Below are 6,515 nucleotides of genomic sequence, written 5' to 3'. Positions count from 1 at the left end.
CCTATGGAGGAGAAATTCTACAAATCTTTTACCTCTTATTTTCCAAGGGATTCATTTCCTCAATGAATCCTTCTTTATATGGGAATGTACATCATAGAATCCCTTGTATGCATATTTTAGTCTCAATATCAACACTGGTGGAGCCTTCATCCACTAGCCTTCAGTCTAACCCGTAGATGTTGTGTATGTGAACCATCCTTCTCATTCTCATGGGATTGATTCATAGTTCACTTTGCCATCTTCTACCACTTTATCCAGTAGTTATGGCTCTAGTTTCACTATTATTCACCCACATCAAGACATTCTAGAGTTAAAAATCACTTTATATCAACCTTGGGATGATTCACCTCATCATTCCTCATTCTTGACTCAACAACAAAATATGTACAACCAATTCATTGTTGAATCAAAATATTCTATGGATGAACATTCGTCCCCTATGTCCAAAGCCAATTATTAGTATGGTGAAGGCTCTTTTTGAGCCTAAAATTTGATTCCATTTGACTCACATCTACAAATTGGCACTTCGCATTTCCTTTTTCAACTTGCTTCAATTCTCTACAAGACAATGGCACATTCCACTTTTTTTATGATCATAGTCTATGGCATGATCCTCGGATGTTACATACACGACCAACAGAGGACATCATCACCACCTATGCATAAAAAATTATCCCCCCACATGATCATCTACTAGGGGAATCATCTAATGCTTAGGAGAATGATGGCTCCTCTAGCCAACTTTAGAATTGATCATTATTAGCTCTCAACCTAGACACCAAAGGTATAGGTAAGGTAGATTAACCTCTCATTTATTGGGTATTTTGTTCTACCCAACTCTTCAATAAGTTATCTATAATATTTCTTTGACACTTCACTATGAAGGAATTGTTACAAAAAGCATTAAAACATGTTCTCATTTATCATGCATTTCTACTCATTTTCCCCTCTTACTCAGGCCCCACTTTGTCCTTGTATCTTTCAACTTATGGGTGGAATTTCACCACAAATGACCAATTTTAATCATTTATATAGCTGTCCATTAGGCCTCTTTCCCTTGAAATTTAGCATAGAGCATCTCTCTCCAATTCCTTGCATTTTATTGTCATATATGGGAGATTTCCTATAGGAAACCCCACACACCTTGGTATATGGATCAACCCATCCATATTTTACATATTCAATTTTTCATTTTTAAATAATTTCTCACTATGTGTACCCTAGAGTTGTGACCCTTGTTACAATTTGGTGTCCATGCCATCTGTCCCCTTTAGATTCAGAGTCTAGTTTGTCTTGATCCCAAATTTCGAGTAACATGCATTTCTTTTCATCATGTTGAAAACTTGATTAGCCCTTGAAATTCCCCATTTTTATGCTCGGTGTCTACCAAGTATAGGGGCTTCACATTATTAACCAATATCTTACCACGTGCATTTATACAAGGAGTTTTACATTTGTGAAAAATAGAGTCAATTTATTATACAGATTGAGGGGGCTTAGGTGGAGGAGATGTGGGGTAGAGGGACTTTATAGCTATTGAGGGGTATGAAAATGCGTGTTTGATAAAAATATGGAATATATATTAATAATGGAGACTATCTTTATTAGAAATATTTATTTCGAAGGGGGGATAAACAAAAGTATTTTGGGAGGGTTTTATCAGTGTATATTGAGATTAGAGGTACTCCTTGATATCCCACAAATGTAGGTGCTATGATGTCAGTTAAATAAGTGGAGAACCTATGTTACTAACATAGTCTTGTTCTCCTCAAATCTATGGTTCAATTTGTGGAAATGTCATTTAGTTTCCCTCGTTCAGATAATTTGTGATAAGTCATCTTAATGTTCCATGAAGTCTGTTGAGTTCCAAATTGAAGTCATGTTCAATTTGTCAACACCTCCATGAACCATACCCATTCTATGTAGCTAAGTTTTAATCTTTAATTATCCCATTATCATATTGATATGCCTATGAACAACCTCTACCTAGTAATTGATCATTTCCTTTGGAATTATTTAAACCCATGTTAGGTCAATCTTGCCTTTATGCTTTGAACAAGGGAAGTCTATAGTCCACCTCTAAGTTCCTTCCCACCAACATATGGTTTCATTCTTTATTAATCACGTCATACTTTCCACCTACCATTAGTTTCATGGATTCATCATTGCCTTGACTCTCATGGGCCTTCCCCTATTAACTTTAACACTTATATTCTAGGAGTGTGGCCTAGAGGACAATGTGCCTTGGACTCACCTACCCCATTAGTGAGTGCCTTGGATCCATCCCAATGACACCTTAATTCTTTTTAACTTGGTTATCTCTCATGTGCTTGACCCAAACTCATCATTACACAATTGAGAATCGTACACATGATGGTCCAGTGTTTCAAATTATTGTACCAAAATTTCCAAGCATGTGTGAGTTATTTTGGAACTTAGGAGGGTCCCTTCACATAGTTCCGCACGTTCCTGACTAGTAATAGTTTATAATCCAACCTTAGATTCAATTCCTTTGATTTGACTAAATCGGTTCTACCTTTATCAGAACCCTTAGCATGGGCTTCCCTTCAATTTTCTTATTTAGATCTTTGGATCCCCTTCCTAATTAGTAGGGTTTCTTAAGTTGTTTCCATCCTCTTCCTTAATGAGTGGGAATTTAGTCCCATGTATCTAGAACAATAATATTCATGATATTAGTCCCAAACTTTTTTGTTCTAGGTTTATTGTAATATCCCTTTTTCTAATCCCCAAGTTTTGTAATTTAATAGAGGATGATAGTGCTAGAGAACAAACATGGCTATATGACCAAAATGATTCCTGTAAATAATTTTGTTGATTTAAATTATAGATTGTTAAAGCTTAGGATGAGGACATGTCTATATGGATCCTAATGTCTGGAAGGATAACTTGCTTAGAAATCTTATGGTGGAGATTGGGAATTTTTCTAATCTTTTGAATTTAATGTTCTTGTGGAGCTACCAACTATTGTAGGAAATTATGACGAATGGGGAAATAGGTACAAGAGTCACCTAGGCATGCTACATACCTCATGGTAGCTAGGTTGATTTTTCATGCTGAGAAGGGAACAACTAGACCCCTTTGAGTGAAGACAATGCTCGTGGGGAAGGTTTAGAGTGCAAAGAGTTTAGAAGTTAAATATTATTGGCAAGTTTGAGAGAAGAGACCCCATTTGTGTGTAATCCAAACCATTTGTGAACTTGTAATTTGTAAACCATGTTTTAGAAAATTTGGACAATAGAGTCCAAGTGTGATTGATAGCATCCATGGAAACCATTGGGAGAGTCCATCTGCCTAAGTTGAGTGTTAGAGAAGAACTATGTTATTTGGTTGTTTTGTGCATGTGAATCAGGGGAAGAGGGAGGATCATTGGGGATCATAGGAAGTAATAAAGGGGTCTCCCTTTGTGCGGTGTAGGCCTTAGTGACCATACTTGTTATGTATTAAGCCGAGACAGTGTTTGAGGATTTCCATTCCTATTGTCCTCGCCAGTGAAGGAGATTGACCTTCATTCTCTACCCTAAATTGATCTGTTGGTTTAATACCCTGAGTGGAGTGTCCTTCAAACATCAGATCTGGCTCAGGGGTGGTCAGATGCAAGAAATTTGCAGCATATTTGTGTCTATGGTTGGTATAAGAGTCCTAGTTTTTTCTTTAGTTTACAACAATATTAAGAGGAATAGACAAGTGTATTCCTCCTTGCAAAATAATTGTAAATGATGTTCAATATTTCATGTTTAAATGTTGCATTTAAATTTATTGTGTATGTTCACATTTTTAGGACGAAAGTTGTTGTATTTCCTCATTTGATATGTATGATAAGGAAGTTAAACAAATTGATCCCCTTTATGGATTTTGAGAAGTTTGGAAATTTGAGAATGGGAGCCCTTATCCCCAACTCGAGGTCACATGACCATTAGAAGCTATGACTAAGAGTTGATAGGAAGAAGGGGATATTGAGCTATTGAGCTATGGGTATTAGGCACTTCATTAAAATATCCACGCGAAACCCCTGATAATCAATGTTCCCAAAAAAATGTTAACAAATGGGAATTATCCCATCATTTTTCAGTATATTAGGCCATCGACATTGGGATACCATAGTGTCATGTTGGCCAGAGTATATTAGGCCATCGAAATTGGGATACCATAGTGTCATGTTGGCCAGAGCTAAGTATGAGGAATTTTGAATGATAGGACCCCTAAAATATATTGATACCAACATACATGAGTGTCATCCATTAGCTAATGCTATGGCTGTTCTCAACTTCCATCTATTTAGACCACTAGAGACAAAGCCTTGAGTCAGGGAGAGTGAGAAGTTGGGAAAAGGATGAATGGTGATCAAGTTTTCTTCCTTGGTATTGATGAAATTTGATCCCCATGTTAACTATTGGGAAAATTTGCCATCAGTACCTTGAATGTATCTAGTGGTTGGAGCTCAGTTATAGGAGATTCAAGGGTAGCTTTTAGGCCTACCTGTCTAATGCTATTAAGCTCGATACAAGTCTAGTGTGGTTGAATGGAACTAATGTAGATTGAGATGGCCTATCCATATGATAGGATACTTATCATGGTGACATAGCATGGGGAATAGCCCTTGATGACAGGCCATGCTGATGTGGCATGAAGTAACATCCACATGGTCAGATGATATAGAAAATGGAATAGATTTAAGGACATGGTTGTGCTAAGGAGGTTACCAAGTGGCAATCGTGGTAGAAGTAATAAGGTTATCAACCATTAGGATGTCGAGACATTACATAGCTACTATTGGTGTGAAGCCTTGACAATCAAAAACCCAAAAGGTTGTTAGTTTTCAAGAATTAGAGTATGTTAAGTAATCAAGTTATTGACCTTGATATCTCAAGAGGTAGATGGTCAAGTGTTAGGCATTTGAGAGGATTGGGATCTCCATATCAGGCTTAACTATTGGCATCAATAGAACCCAAAACCCTGTCAACTATTAGAGATGTATTTCCCGTCAACTATCACAGAGTATTGGGATATTGGGAGTCAGTTATTGGGAGATCAAGAGTTGGGTATAGGAAGGTTGAGTAGCTACTACTAGGATTTCCTCTTGATATAGACTAGGACCAATATGACAATTGGCCTCAACATGGTAGAGTGACATAATCTAACAAAGGATGTGGCCCAGTGCAGTGTTGACGGGTGGACATGGGTTGCCACGTGTCAACCGCCTGGTATTGTATGGATGTTTATGACGTCAAATTGAAATTGGATCATTATATTGTTTGTCATCCATATGGATGCTTTCAAAGTGCAAAAAGTGGAGTAATCAACTCACATGACCATTTATACCGGTGGGACCTAATTTGGCAAATTTGGGTCTAAAACCTTTCAGGAGAATTTTGAGGCATCAAATGATGTTTTTGGGGGTACAAATTTGTTGCTTTGGTGTGGCACATTTTCTTCTTATTCTACACACAAATACTTTATAATGATGCAAGGACCACCTCAATTAGAGTCTGTATGTAAAAGTTATGCCATTGAGACTCTTGACCTTCCTATTTTGGCCACCATAATTTGAAAGGGTGCCACATCAGCCCTCGTTATTCATGGAAAGGGGGCTAGCCACATGATCATGATGAAGAAGATTCAAGAAGAGTCCATATTGTAACTTTGGTTAAGAGTTGAGGGAGTCAAACTTAACCACTAGTAGGCTATCAAATTGTGGTATGACCAAACCATTAAGAGGAAAGGGGTTCCATTCTTTTCGAGTGCATCTGTCTCGTAAACAAGTAGAGTAGCCAAGAGGGATAGGGAGAGAGCATGTAGAAAGGATTTGTGCACTATAGTAGCCCATGGGACACAAGCCTTAGTGCATCTGTCTCGTAAACAAGTAGAGTAGCCAAGAGGGATAGGGAGAGAGCATGTAGAAAGGATTTGTGCACTATAGTAGCCCATGGGACACAAGCCTTACTTCTTTATACTTGCAGCCATTTTCTATTCAAAGAAAGAGAGTAGAGCGGTCTCACCTTTCAGCCAAATTTTCCCTCGAAAGGGTTTCCCAGGATATATCGTGTCAAATGTGGTTTGTGAGTTTTTCTTTTGTTGTTCCCTATTTTCTACATAAATTTCAATTTGCATGCATACACAATAAAAATCGGAATGAAAACATTTTTTATTTTCCGCTGCCATTGGCGAAATCGGAATGAAAAATTAAATGGAGATGCGGGGTATCGAACCCCGTACCTCTCGCATGCAAAGCAAGCGCTCTACCATGTGAGCTACATCCCCTTGATGTTAACAATACATCTTTTTTTTATTTATCAATACTACTCGACTTTATCGAACATACAAACATATTACCAAAAATAAGAAGACACGACGACCCTACGCAGCAAATAAAAAAAAAATATTAACTCCATAAATTATCTTAATCACAATTATGGACGCCAAACCTTTCTCAAATTTTCATCCTAATCGTTCTGGTTAACCTAATGCGTAATAATTAATTTAAATTATTTGTTTTT

At 37.4% G+C, this 6,515-nt stretch overlaps 1 non-coding gene across 1 annotated transcript; it reads right to left on the bottom strand.

Moving 5' to 3' along the window:
- Positions 1-6,206: 6,206 nt before the first annotated feature.
- On the bottom strand, positions 6,207-6,279 carry TRNAA-UGC (transfer RNA alanine (anticodon UGC)). Its single transcript has one exon. It is a non-coding gene; the product is annotated as a tRNA-Ala (tRNA).
- Between the last annotated feature and the right edge of the window lie 236 nt (positions 6,280-6,515).

The sequence above is a fragment of the Pinus tabuliformis genome, chromosome 1_1 (assembly GCF_031772625.1).
Source record: "Pinus tabuliformis cultivar Carrire ecotype Pingquan chromosome 1_1, CPIR1, whole genome shotgun sequence".
NCBI lineage: Eukaryota > Viridiplantae > Streptophyta > Pinopsida > Pinales > Pinaceae > Pinus > Pinus tabuliformis.
Note: the sequence above shows the minus strand (reverse complement) of the source record. Positions and strands in the feature narration are given on the sequence as shown.